The following is a 15361-nucleotide window of genomic DNA, read 5'->3' on the forward strand; positions in this document are numbered from 1 at the left end:
GTCCTGTGGTGATGTGCCCCCTGTGTGTTACTGTCCTGTGATGATGTGCCCCCAGAGTGTTATTGTCCTGTGTTGATGTCCTGCGTGTGTGTTACTGTCCTGTGGTGATGTGCCCCCTGTGTTACTGTCCTGTGGTGATGTGCCCCCTGTGTGTTACTGTCCTATGGTGATGTGCCCCCCTGTGTGTTACTGTCCTGTGATGATGTGCCCCCTGTGTGTTACTGTCCTGTGGTGATGTGCCCCCTGTGTGTTACTGTCCTGTGGTGATGTGCCCCCTGTGTGTTACTGTCCTGTGGTGATGTGCCCCCTGTGTGTTACTGTCCTGTGGTGATGTGCCCCCTGTGTGTTACTGTCCTGTGGTGATGTGCCCTCTGTGTGTTACTGTCCTGTTGTGATGTGCACCCTGTGTGTTACTGTCCTGTGGTGATGTGCCCCCTGTGTGTAACTGTCCTGTGGTGATGTGCCCCCTGTGTGTTACTGTCCTGTGGTGATGTGACCCCTGTGTGTTACTGTCCTGTGGTGATGTGCCCCCTGTGTTACTGTCCTGTGGTGATGTGACCCCTGTGTGTTACTGTCCTGTGGTGATGTGCCCCCCTGTGTTACTGTCCTGTGGTGATGTGCCCCCTGTGTGTTACTGTCCTGTGGTGATGTGCCCCCTGTGTGTTACTGTCCTGTGGTGATGTGCCCCCTGTGTGTTACTGTCCTGTGGTGATGTGTGCCCCCTGTGTGTTACTGTCCTGTGGTGATGTGCCCCCCTGTGTTACTGTCCTGTGGTGATGTGCCCCCTGTGTTACTGTCCTGTGTTTATGTGCCCCCTGTGTGTTACTGGCCTGTGGTGATGTGCCCCCTGTGTGTTACTGTCCTGTGTTGATGTGCCCCCTGTGTGTTACTGTCCTGTGCCCCCTGTGTGTTACTGTCCTGTGATGATGTGCTCCCTGTGTGTTACTGTCCTGTGGTGATGTGCCCCCTGTGTTACTGTCCTGTGGTGATTTGCCCCCTGTGTGTTACTGTCCTGTGGTGATGTGCCCCCTGTGTGTTACTGTCCTGTGGTGATGTGCCCCCTGTGTGTTACTGTCCTGTGGTGATGTGCCCCCTGTGTGTTACTGTCCTGTGGTGATGTGCCTCCTGTGTGTTACTGAGTGTGGTGATGTGCCCCCCAGTGTGTTACTGTCCTGTGATGATGTGCCCCCCTGTGTGTTACTGTCCTGTGGTGATGTGCCCCCTGTGTTACTGTCCTGTGGTGATGTGCCCCCTGTGTGTTACTGTCCTGTGGTGATGTGCCCTCTGTGTGTTACTGTCCTGTGATGATGTGCCCCCTGTGTGTTACTGTCCTGTGATGATGTGCCCCCTGTGTGTTACTGTCCTGTGATGATGTGCCCCCTGTGTGTTACTGTCCTGTGGTGATGTGCCCCCTGTGTGTTACTGTCCTGTGATGATGTGCCCCCTGTGTGTTACTGTCCTGTGCCCCCTGTGTTACTGTTCTGTGGTGATGTGCCCCCTGTGTGTTACTGTCCTGTGGTGATGTGCCCCCTGTGTGTTACTGTCCTGTGGTGATGAGCCCCCTGTGTGTTACTGTCCTGTGGTGATGTGCCCCCTGTGTGTTACTGTCCTGTGGTGATGTGCTCCCTGTGTGTTACTGTCCTGTGTTGATGTGCCCCCTGTGTGTTACTGTCCTGTATTGATGTGCCCCCTGTGTGTTACTGTCCTGTGGTGATGTGCCCCCTGTGTGTTACTGTCCTGTGGTGATGTGCCCCCTGTGTGTTACTGTCCTGTGTTTATGTGCCCCCTGTGTGTTACTGTCCTGTATTGATGTGCCCCCTGTGTGTTACTGTCCTGTATTGATGTGCCCCCTGTGTGTTACTGTCCTGTGGTGATGTGCCCCCGGTGTGTTACTGTCCTGTGGTGATGTGCCCCCTGTGTGTTACTGTCCTGTGGTGATGTGCCCCCTGTGTGTTACTGTCCTGTGTTGATGTGCCCCCTGTGTGTTACTGTCCTGTGGTGATGTGCCCCCTGTGTTACTGTCCTGTGGTGATGTGCCCCCCTGTGTGTTACTGTCCTGTATTGATGTGCCCCCTGTGTGTTACTGTCCTGTGGTGATGTGCCCCCTGTGTGTTACTGTCCTGTGGTGATGTGCCCCCCTGTGTGTTACTGTCCTGTGTTGATGTGCCCCCTGTGTGTTACTGTCCTGTGGTGATGTGCCCCCTGTGTGTTACTGTCCTGTGGTGATGTGCCCCCTGTGTGTTACTGTCCTGTGGTGATGTGCCCCCTGTGTGTTACTGTCCTGTGGTGATGTGCCCCCTGTGTGTTACTGTCCTGTGGTGATGTGCCCCCTGTGTGTTACTGTCCTGTGGTGATGTGCCCCCTGTGTGTTACTGTCCTGTGGTGATGTGCCTCCTGTGTGTTACTGTCCTGTGGTGATGTGCCCCCGGTGTGTTACTGTCCTGTGGTGATGTGCCCCCTGTGTTACTGTCCTGTGGTGATGTGCCCCCCTGTGTGTTACTGTCCTGTATTGATGTGCCCCCTGTGTGTTACTGTCCTGTGGTGATGTGCCCCCGGTGTGTTACTGTCCTGTGGTGATGTGCCGCGTGTGTGTTACTGTCCTGTGGTGATGTGCCCCCTGTGTGTTACTTCCCTGTGGTGATGTGCCCCCCTGTGTGTTACTGTCCTGTGGTGATGTGCCTCCTGTGTGTTACTGTTCTGTGGTGATGTGCCCCCTGTGTTACTGTCCTGTGGTGATGTGCCCCCTGTGTGTTACTGTCCTGTGGTGATGAGCCCCCTGTGTGTTACTGTCCTGTGGTGATGTGCCCCCTGTATGGCGTGGCGACTATCTAGAAAGTCCCTAAAGCTACAACAAACATACTTTTTATTTCTCCCTCTGGTCAGGAACCTGCAATTTCAGAGAGGTCAGGCCTTCTTTCCTTTCATTGAATGGCATACAGCAGGGATTAGACAAGTTGGTGATCTTATTGATTCTAGGAAAAAAATACTCTCCTTTGCTGAAGTGCTAACCAAATATAACATTAATCCCCACCACACATTTCTATTCTTTCAAGCCTCACACTATGTACAATCAGTCCTCTCTCATCTTCATCCATCAGATTCTATTAACTCCCTAGATACGCTCCTGCATTCTGGAACATTTCCATTTCAACCATTTATGCCTGCATACGCACAGAACATATACCCACTACTGATCTCGCTCAAGTCCAGACATGGTCCTCTCAAATTCCCTCAATGTCCCCTGAGGCCGTGATGGACAGTTTCCATGCTTCATTGAAACTCATCCCGGCTAGTCTATATCAGGAAATGTCTTATAAAATTCTACATAGAGCCTATATCTCTCCAAAGAGGAGCTCCTTGATGGGCTTATCTGACTCGGCTGACTGTAAGAAGTGCTCTGCACCTTTAGCTGATCTTATGCATTGCTTTTGGCATTGCCCCTCCATTCAAGCTTTCTGGGCTGAGGTGAGGGACTATGGTATTTCCGAGTTGGGTTTGCACTTTCAATGCACTGCCTCTTGGGCTCTCTTCGGCCATATCCTTGATCAACCCGATATTCCCTCACAAGACACGAAAATAGTGATGATTCTATCAGCGGTAGGCAGGAATGCAATACTCCAGCAGTGGATCTCTGATACTCCCCCCACATTGCCACTGGTGTCCTCCAGGTTACTCTTTCTATTCACAATGGACTGGCTGGAAACGTCTCTCAATAAGGAAATACTTACCCCTGCGTTGTTTCAATGTTGGGGACGATTCATCCACAGACTGCCCAATATAACAAAACTTACCATTCAACAGAGTTTTTCTTGCACCACATGGTATGTCCAACAGCTCATAGCTGACGATCCTCCAATTTCTCTTTCTCCTACCACCACCTGATTCTTCTCCCCTCATTTCTTCTGTCTCTTCTCCCTCCCTCTCCTCCTTATTGTTCTAATCTCTGAAGCCCGCCTTACCTTCCCGTACCTCCCTCTTCTATCTCTTTTATCTGTTCTCTCTCTTTTCTATGGCTCTCCGTCTACTATGTTATTCCTTCAGCTCTGATGATGTCTCCATGGATGGGTCGGTGGTCCCCTAGTCTAGGCAGGTACTATTTGATTTTTCTTTCTTTTTATATATTAGTTTATTGTTTTTGTTTTCTGTGTTCCCCGACGGGATGAACACAATAGTATGTTACACTGTTTAGGTTTTTTGTTATCTTTGTAAACTGGATTTACGTTTGATATTATTGTACGAAGAGTTTTCGCTTGACTTATGTAAATCTATTGTTTATAATAATTATGATGTTTTCTGTTAGAAAATGGAAAATATGAGGTTCTCCTTTATGCCCCTCCACCCATAAGATTAGTTGTTATATGACTCCATCTGTTTTGTATAATGGCGGGATCACATGCTTTCTCCTGCTTATACTTATTGTACTTTGTGAACCTCAATAAAATATATATTGGAAAAAGAAAATTGGCATGTGCATATGTATTCACTCCCTTTGCTATGAAGCCCCTAAAAAGTTCTGGTGCAACCAATTAACTTCAGAAGTCACATAATTAGGGAAATGAAGTCCACCTGTGTGCAATCTAAGTGTCACATGATCTGTCAGTATAAACACACCTTTTCTGAAAGGTCCCAGAGGCTGCAACACCACTAAGCAAGAGGCATCACACCATGAAGACCAAGGAGCTCTCCAAACAAGTCAGGGACAAAGTTGTTGAGAAGTACAAGTCAGGGTTGGGTTGTGAGGACCCCAGGTTCATGTGTGCATTATTCTTGCCTATCGCCCATCTCCGCCTTGAGAAAGGCAGCGTTTACAGCTCTGCACATCGCCCCGAGGTCACTTCCGAGTTCTGAGATCACACAGTAAGGACACAATAGCAAGGTACAAAACGCACCTTTATTTTCATACACACTAATTATACAGGAAAATCCGAAACCACACTTTATACATTATTTACAGGTAGCATTAATAACAATTAAACACATACTAAACTACTATGAAAAACCACACTAGGCACTCTTCCCACCTTAAGCAGTCAATAGTCACCTCAAGTCAATTTGTGAGCTGGGACATGGCACGCTGGGAGGATCCTGCTGTATGCGAAAAGGCCGCTGGTGAGCTGGTTGTGAGTTTTGGCCGCCTGTCCTGCTGGTGATGACTCCTGGCCGCCTGTCCTGCTGGTGATGACTCCTGGCCGCCTGTCCTGCTGGTGATGACTCCTGGCCACCTGTCCTGCTGGTGATGACTCCTGGCCGCCTGTCCTGCTTGTGATGACTCCTGGCCACCTGTCCTGCTGGTGATGACTCCTGGCCACCTGTCCTGCTTGTGATGACTCCTGGCCGCCTGTCCTGCTTGTGATGACTCCTGGCCACCTGTCCTGCTGGTGATGACTCCTGGCCACCTGTCCTGCTGGTGATGACTCCTGGCCACATGTCCTGCTGGTGATGACTCCTGGCCGCCTGTCCTGCTGGTGATGACTCCTGGCCGCCTGGCCTGCTTGTGATGAATCCCATACAACAAGAGAAAACCGCTTAGTAATGGCAATATTACTACTAATAATCAATTTCTGTAAATATAATTGCTTTAATAAAATAAAATTGGACTTTTGTAGACATATAAAAACACCTCATTCAATGAGTATTTACACCAGCAGAATTGCAATTGTCCGTTCCTTTTACACTGCTCTAAAAAAATAAAGGGAACACTTAAACAACACAATGTAACTCCAAGTCAATCACACTTCTGTGAAATCAAACTGTCCACTTATGAAGCAACACTGATTGACAATCAATTTCACATGCTGTTGTGCAAATGAAATAGACAGGTGGAAATTATAGGCAATTAGCAAGACACCCCCAATAAAGGAGTTGTTCTGCAGGTGGTGACCACAGACCACTTCTCAGCTCCTATGCTTTCTGGCTGATGTTTTGGTCACTTTTGAAAGCTGGCGGTGCTTTCACTCTAGTGGTAGCATGAGACGGAGTCTATAACCCACACAAGTGGCTCAGGTAGTGCAGCTCATCCAGGATGGCACATCAATGTGAGCTGTGTCAAGAAGGTTTGCTGTGTCTGTCATCGTAGTGTCCAGAGCATGGAGGCGCTACCAGGAGACAGGCCAGTACATCAGGAGACGTGGAGGAGGCCGTAGGAGGGCAACAACCCAGCAGCAGAACCGCAACCTCCGCCTTTGTGCAAGTAGGAACAGGAGGAGCACTGCCGGAGCCCTGCAAAATGACCTCCAGCAAGCCACAAATGTGCATGTGTCTACTCAAATGATCAGAAACAGACTCCATGTGGGTGGTATGAGGGCCCGACGCCCACAGGTGGGGGTTGTGCTTACAGCCCAACACCGTGCAGGACATTTGGCATTTGCCAGAGAACACCAAGATTGGCAAATTCGCCACTGGCGCCCTGTGCTCTTCACAGATGAATAGAACAAAAAAAATAAAAAAAAGACTCGGCGCTATTTAGATTCAGGCAAAGCAATCTCAAATTAATTAATGGCAATGATATATTTATAGTATGTCTTAGAAATCTAAAAAACACACCGTTCCTTCAGCTGCTGTAATAAGAGGCTATTCAACCCCTAAATATGAAATGGAATATAGAAACAAATACAGCACTTTCCAGGAATCATGTAAAATGTATTCAATCACACATAAATAATAACAATTAAAATCTAAAAGCACAATACCAGTATATAATTTATACTATAAGATCATGTACATATAAGGATTAACCATTTTGTAAAGCCTCACGGCTAAAGTATATATACACACATACACAAATTGTATACACACACAAGGAACCTTCAATTCAGCAGTTTCTTAATAGCTAAATTAGTCCTGTTCAATTAGTGCATAAATCCTGATGTTAGTAAAGCTCATAGCGATGTTTAGGGTTAATGCATGCAGCAGAATTAGTGCACTGACCTAAAGGTCCAGCTGTATTAGTATTGCTTAATTAGTTGCTTTGAAAAAAACCCTATTGCACAGGGTTAGTAATAATGCAGCACAACGTGGCATAAACAGCTTTGTGAATATCACCTGAAGGCCAGTCTTACAAATCGGTATCCACGGGCTCCTCCCGGCTCCTGGTGCTTTTCGAACCTTTTTAGGTGCCATATCTGGAGTGTCCATATTGAAAAACGCTGGTGCAGGTGTATTGTGCCGTGCAGGCTTAGGCCAGTACTAGGCTCCAGTGACGCTTACGCGTTTCTCCGCCTTCAGCAGCACTGCTTACATCGGCGGCTTCCTCAGAGACAGTATGATACTGTCTCTGAGGAAGCCGCCGATGTAAGCAGTGCTGCTGAAGGCATTGATGCTATGGACTGGCCCGCCCGTTCCCCAGACCTGAATCCAATTGAGCACATCTGGGACATCATGTCTCGCTCCATCCACCAATGCCACGTTGCACTACAGACTGTCCAGGAGTTGGCGGATGCTTTAGTCCAGGTCTGGGAGGAGATCCCTCAGGAGACCATCTGCCACCTCATCAGGAGCATTCCCAGGCATTGTAGGGAAGTCATACAGGCACGTGGAGGCCACACACTACTGAGCCTCATTTCGACTTGTTTTAAGGACATTACATCAAAGTTGGATCAGCCTGTGGTGTGTTTTTCCACTTTAATTTTGAGTGTGACTCCAAATCTAGACCTCCATGGGTTAATAAATTTGATTTCCATTGATAATTTTTGTGTGATTTTGTTGTCATTCAACTATGTAAAGAACAAAGTATTTAATAAGAATATTTCATTCATTCAGATCTAGGATGTTATTTTAGTGTTCCCTTTATTTTTTTGAGCAGTGTATAATACCTCCTTGTCCGCCATTTCTATTTTCATCTTATTATCAAATATTATATATTTTTTCCATATAATATTTTCTATTATATATATTTCTCTCTTTTTTTCTTTTTCATATTAATAATTGTTTCAGTATTTACAGCACTTACCAACCAGTGAACCTGTTATTATATAAATATCTTTGAAATAAATGAACAAAGTGATTAACTATAGCATTGATCAATAAATACATATTTGTTAAGCTAAAGGCAATAAGTATATATCTTCCGCTATTGAGCATTTTGCTACTAGGCAACAACCGGTCAAGTGATTAGTCATGAGACCGGAATTGGACATACAACAAAGCCGGGTGTCCGTATCATCTATTGGCGTCCGGTCAGGTGATTACTCACGTGACCGGAATACTGAGAAACAAGGGACGTAAAGAACTAAGCGTATGTTATGTTACTGAATTGCCTAGCAACAATCAGTCACATGTCTATCCAAATGACCAGAATGACCTATCACGATCAATTTCTCCTTCAGACGTGAGCGGTCATGTGATGGATCATGTGCTCAGGTCAGTGAATTGAACGAACCCAGCGCTATAAGATCGTGGGTCTCTTTTACTTTTTCCCCTGTTGTGGAATTAATATTGTGTAAGAAATATATAAGGAGTGGTACTATATTGGGTCTATATGAATCAAAATAAAAGATTTTGTATTTGATGGTTGCTAAGCAACGACCCGGCATAGATGCATTATAATTGGATGAACTGGATCACATGATCGGAAAATCATAAAGTAATACTTTTTCCTTGATGAATACCTGAATGATTTTTTATTAAAATGATTATGATGATTGATATTCAGTTTTGTATATCAATAGGTCTGCCTCCTATAAACCCTTATGCACATTATATTATACAGTATATTACATATGTTAAATGTTGATGGCTACCACCTGGCAATTAGCAGCCATATTGGACTTACAGGTATATAAGGACATAACCAGTTACTGACCGTCACCTTTGAAAAAGCCGCCAGGAGCGGTGAAACGCGTTAGGAAATACACACCTCTTTGGGAAACTCAACCAGCACTTTTCCGGACCAACCTCCTGCAATAGGACGCCGAACTTTTGGAATACACTGACCGGATCCTTGGAATATGGAGGTATATATATCAAGTATATATGTAGGCGCTGTGATGAGTGGCTGATCCTAGCAGCTGAATAATAAGGGGTAGTCAAACCCTTTAAGGAACGAGAGAGAAAGAAAAAACGTATGCAGCGCTCTTTGACACAGTATAATCTATGTAAATAAACTTTTTTAATGATTGTTAAGATAATTTGAGCAAGATAAAAAACATTCAATCTAAAATAATATTCTATGTCTCACTTTTTGAGTGTAAGTGGACTTTGAGACCTGATTAGTCCTGACACCAACCAATATGTAGAATACCAATTGGTATGTTTAAAACCAGCATGGATACAGTCAAATATATGGACCAGATGTAATAATTTATCCAATTGGATGTAATTTACCCAGTCTGTGTTCCGTTTAAGAGGTTCCCATAGGTGCAAGTTCGAATGGCAACGATGGCAGCTTTTTTGGGGTCCTGGTTCACAGTTCACTGGAGGTTCCGTGTTCCGATGAAATGGATTCTCCTATGTATGTAGTGGGCAATAGCAAGCCAATGTGGAGTCCTGGTTCACGGTAACCAAAGGATGGGGTCCTGACTGTAGATGGTAAAGCGGTGGTGGTGTTGGTCAACAAAGGTCCACACAGGTCTCAGCTGAGACCTGTGTGGACCTTTGTTGACCAACACCACCACCGCTTTACCATCTACAGTCAGGACCCCATCCTTTGGTTACCGTGAACCAGGACTCCACATTGGCTTGCTATTGCCCACTACATACATAGGAGAATCCATTTCATCGGAACACGGAACCTCCAGTGAACTGTGAACCAGGACCCCAAAAAAGCTGCCATCGTTGCCATACGAACTTGCACCTATGGGAACCTCTTAAACGGAACACAGACTGGGTAAATTACATCCAATTGGATAAATTATTACATCTGGTCCATATATTTGACTGTATCCATGCTGGTTTTAAACATACCAATTGGTATTCTACATATTGGTTGGTGTCAGGACTAATCAGGTCTCAAAGTCCACTTACACTCAAAAAGTGAGACATAGAATATTATTTTAGATTGAATGTTTTTTATCTTGCTCAAATTATCTTAATCATTAAAAAAGTTTATTTACATAGATTATACTGTGTCAAAGAGCGCTGCATACGTTTTTTCTTTCTCTCTGGATCCTTGGAATATACCTACGATTGTCACAGCTTTTGTGAGGACTCTGGACACAACGATCCCAGTACAGGTTGAGTATCCCTTATCCAAAATGCTTGGGACCAGAAGTATTTTGGATATTGGATTTTTCCGTATTTTGGAATAATTGCATACCATAATGAGATATCATGGCGATGGGACCCAAGTCTAAGCACAGAATGCATTTATGTTCCATATACACTTTATACACACAGCCTGAAGGTAATTTTAGCTAATACTTTTAATAACTTTGTGCATTAAACAAAGTGTGTGTACATTCACACAATTCATTTATGTTTCATATACACCTTACACACACAACTTGAAGGTCATTTAATACAATACTTTTAATAACTTTGTGTATTAAACAAAGTTTGTGTACATTGAGTAATCAGAAAACAAAGGTTTCACTATCTCTCTCACTCAAAAAAATTCTGTATTTCGGAATATTTGGATATGGGATACTCAACCTGTATTAACAAGCCCTCCAGTGACTAAGGTACATTTATCCTTGGAGTTTCAATATAAAACCGGGACTTTGCAATATGGCGGACAAGGAGGTATTATAAAAGGAACGGACAAATGCAATTCTGCTGGTGTAAATACTAATTGAATGAGGTGTTTTTATATATGTCTACAAAAGTCCAATTTTTAATTATACATATTTTATATTTTATTAAAGCAATTATATTTACAGAAATTGATTATTAGTAGTAATATTGCCATCACTAAGCGCTGTTTTCTCTTGTATGTTGTTTTTTGTTTAAAAGGGACTGACTATCCCTATATTTACAGCAGCTTATAGTCTGAGTAGCTGATGACAAAAGCGCTGTTTGTTATATACCTAGGTATATTATTTTTGGTTGTGATGAATCACGGCTGCTTTGGCCTGCTTGTGATGAATCCCGGCCGCTTGGCCTGCTTTGCCTCTATTCCTGAGAATAGGAGGCACTGGGGAGTTACCAGCTTTTGGCTGGCCCACTCAACCCAATCACCGTGGACAGTTCCTGCGAGAGCGGGTATCCCTGGCTGTGTCTCTGCTGCTGGGGGGCTGCCTCTGCTGGGGTATGCTGTTGGTCTGGCTGATGTCAATAAGCCTGACTGGGTCTGGAGGGACCTCAGCCTCCTCCACTCTGGTCCTGCCTCACAAGGACAGTGACCACGAACAGATCCAATCTGAAGAACACAGAGCTGCTGCCTTACCCCTCCTTTTATCCCTCAGATCTGTGCAGGGATTGGTTGGCCCTTGAATCCCTGAATGTACAGGTCCACTGAATTCTGTGCAGGGATTGGCTGGCTTTTGAATCCTAGAAATGTAAAATGTCCCTTGAGCAGCTTGGCTCCCTGCTCTGGGCTGGTGCCTGGGAGTCTGGAAACAATCCCTGGTAGAACAAAGCCAGGTAATTATGCTGATAAGGGGGTGGACCATAAGAGGATAATAAAATGAGTCACTGTTAACCCCTTGGAGTCATTTGTGATGTCACAGCCTCTTCAGGTGATTGTAGTTTCCTGTAAGGGTTTTTAGAGGGGGTTGTGTCAGCCCTGTACTTCCTGTACACATAGGTCCTTTAGTCACTGACATTTAAGAATACACATTTCCTGGGTTACGGGCCTGCGTGGCTTAGGGGTGACTACTACTGGATGATCCAGGTGCAAGCCATACAAGGATCATCACATGGGTTATAAAAAAAATCCAAATCTTTGATGATCCCCCGGAGCACCATCAAATCCATCATCTTCAAATGGAAAGAACATGGTGCCAGAACAAACCTGCCAAGAGTGGGCTGGTCACCAAAACTCACAGACCGGGCAAGGAGGGCATTAATCAGAGAGGCAGCACATGGACCACAGGTAACCCTGAAGGAGCTGCAGAGTTCCACAGCAGAGACTGGGGTATCCGCACATGTGACCACAATAAGCTGTACACTCCACACACTTTATGGAAGAGTGGCCAGAAAAAAAGGCATTACTTAGTGTTAAAAATAAGAAGGCACATTTTGAGTTTGCCAAAAGGCATGTGGACGACTCCTCAAATGTATGGAGGACGGTGCTCTAGTCAGATGAGACTAAAATGTAACTTTTCATCCAACAAGAAAAATGCTATGTATTGCGCAAACTCAACACATCCCATCACCCCAAGAACACCATCCCCACAGTGAAACATGGTGGTGGCAGCATCATGCTGTGGGGATGTTTTTCAGCAGCAGGGACTAGGAAACTGTTTCGAGTAGAGGGAAAGATGGATGGTGCTAAATACTGGGATATTCTTGAGCAAAACTTGTTTCGGTCTGCCTGTGATTTGAGAGTGGGACGGAGGTTCACCTTCCAGCAGGACAATGACCCGAAGCATACTGCTAAAGCAACACTCGAGTGGTTAAGGGGAAACATTTAAATGTGTTGGAATGGTCTAGTCCAGTGGTTCTCAAACTCGGTCCTCAGGCACCCACACGGTTCACGTTTTCCATGTCACCTAGCAGCTGCATTGTGTATCACCAACTGTCACATTTTAAAAATCTACAGGCGACCTGCAAAACATGGACCATGTGGGGTCCTGAGGACCGAGTTTGAGAACCTGTGGTTTAGTCAAAGCCCAGATTTCAATCCAGATTGCTGTTCACAAGTGGAAACCATCCTTTATGAAGGAGCTGGAGCAGTTTTGCCTTGAGGAACGGGCAAAAATCCCAGTGGCAAGCTCAGAGACTTAACCAAAGCGACTTGCAGCTGTAATTGCCGCAAAAGGTGGCTCTACAAAGTACTGACTTTAGGGGGGTGAATAGTTATGCACGCTGACATTTTCTGTTATTTTGTCCTAGTTGTTTGCTTCACAATAAAAAAAAAAACATCTTCAAAGTTGTAGCCATGTTCTGTGAATGAAATGATGCAAACCTTCCATTTTATTCCAGGTTGTGAGGCAACAAAACATGAAAAATGCAAAGGGGGGGGGGGGGGGTGAATACTTTAGCAAGGCACTGTAGTAGTACATATGTATAAGTACCGGCCTGTATTTCTCAGCATTGAGGACACCATTACTCCTGACCAAATCCCGAATCCATTTGCTGAAATGCCGCCTGAAACTTACAGGGAACCTCCACCATGCTGCACTGCAGACACTCATTATTGTAGCGCTCCGCAGCCCTGCAGCAAGCTGCCTTCTGTTACAGCCAAACATTTCACATTTCTTCTTCAGGCTCCACAGGAATTACCATGGGGTATAGGTGGTTTGGAGAGAACTGGTCACCAAACAGTTAAACTTTCAGGTCCCTGGATGCACTATGTACCCATTCCCCAGCCCCAGGCTATCCAGTCTTTGGTGCAGGCAGGAGCAGAATGCACCGTTAGACAGGGGAGCTGCTGTTCAGCTTCTCCAAGCTTTCTTTTAGGATTTTCTTTACTTCTTAGTTATTTGTCAGGGTAAGGAGCGGGGACGTCCCATAGGGCACCTGCGCTACTGCTCCAGCATCTCCTCCGGTGCAGCGACACTGATGACTGGGCCAGTGATCTCAGCGGGCACCAGCTGGATCTTTCTAGCAAACAGCTCCTTGTGGACCCAGGCCGCATACCCTGCTTGCTGGAAATCACATGTACTACAATACACAATGGCCATTATCCTCTGCTGAGGGAGACCACTGGAGGCACTGACGGCGGGGTCCGGGTTACTCGCGTTCCTCCACTAGACCTCCAGGGCTGTAATATGTATCTGATAGTGGGAGACACTTGTAAAGGCCGGGTCAGCCCTGGGATTTATGTCGGCATAGGGTAGGTGGCATTAGCCCCTCCCCAGCCCAGGGCGGGATTCCTCTTGAGGATTTTCCCGCCTTTTGAGCTGTTACCTCTACCCTCCTCCCGCAGTGAGATGCTCAGCAGCCATTGTTACACTAGCCTGGCACAGCAAGTCTCAGGAGCCGGGTCTAGTCTCCTGTATACTTCTCCAACGGGCCAGGTTATACAGCACTTACCCTACCAGCCTCTGAGGCTTGTATAGTTGATTCAGTGCCCAGTTGTTATACTTTGTATGTGACTTGTTGCCAGCTACTGCGGAAACCCTGCTCAGCTGGTTTATCCCCTCAGGCAGCAGAGGGATCCTGTATTGATCTCTGTTATATACAGACAGGACATCCCACCAGCACCTGTACAAGAACCACCTTGGGCGTCTTCCTTATCTCAGGTTATGATGCAGCCAGTTGATTGCATGTCAGTTCCTACTCTGTCTCCTGCAATGGGGTTTCCTCAGCAATTACAACCTGCCTGGTAGACCCTCCTATACATCCTCTCTGGAGGATACTTCCACTCTGTGCAGAGTTTGGCTCAAACATTTGTCGCTTTTCAGCAAATGTTACAAGAAGACAGACCGTTTGGCCGCCAGAGCGCAGAGATGTGCTGTAGCTTCATCAGTCTGTGCAGGCTTCAGATTCTGAGGTATTGTCTGATCAGGGGGCAGATGATACATAGGTCTCTGATCCTGAATCCTCTGTTCAGGAAAATCATCGCTCTAAGTGGATGTTTCCGGTTCTAGGGCACATAGAGTAAGAGGAGCCGGCTCCAAAGCTTAAAAGTTCCAGTGTTTAAAAAGAAAGTCGTTAAAGCAGAATTTCCTCAGTTGGATCATTTTACCGAACTCATGCGGGAAGCCTGGATTACGCCTAACAGGCTACCTGAAAGGCTTATGTCCTTTATCCCCTCCCGGCAGGACAGTGTACTAAGGGAGAGGTTCCCCCTTTGGTAGATGCTTATGTGGTGCAAGCAGCAAATCTTCCTGTCTTGGCCAAGTAAGACATGAGAAGTGTGGAGCTGTTTGTCTGGTATGCACTCAGTAGAGCAAATACAGCCATTCTGTCATCCACAAGAATACAAACCAAATGTGGTCAGGAGCATGCCTTGGTAGAAGCTCTACATTATCCTACCTCAAGGATGGAACTGACAGGAAAATAGAAACTTTCTTCAAGTCTACTTACAGGCGGGAGCCATTACATGCCCAGCTATGGCTTCGGCCTAGGTAGCTAAAGGGCTGGGTGGATGTGCTTGAAGACAGCCTCCCATCAGATGCTCCTAGGGAACAACTGTCCCACAATGAGGAAGTAGCTTGTGATACAGGAGTGCTTGCTTCTGAAGGGTCTGCGACCTGCGTGGCAGCTTGGCAAGCAAACCGTGCTACAACGTCCGGCTGTAAAGTTGAACGACAAACCCTCTACTACTCAACCTCAAGGCACTCAACAAGTTTATGTGGGCGCTCAGGTTTCGCTGGAA

Source organism: Pseudophryne corroboree, chromosome 3 (genome assembly GCF_028390025.1).
Source record: "Pseudophryne corroboree isolate aPseCor3 chromosome 3, aPseCor3.hap2, whole genome shotgun sequence".
NCBI classification, from domain to species: Eukaryota; Metazoa; Chordata; class Amphibia; order Anura; family Myobatrachidae; genus Pseudophryne; species Pseudophryne corroboree.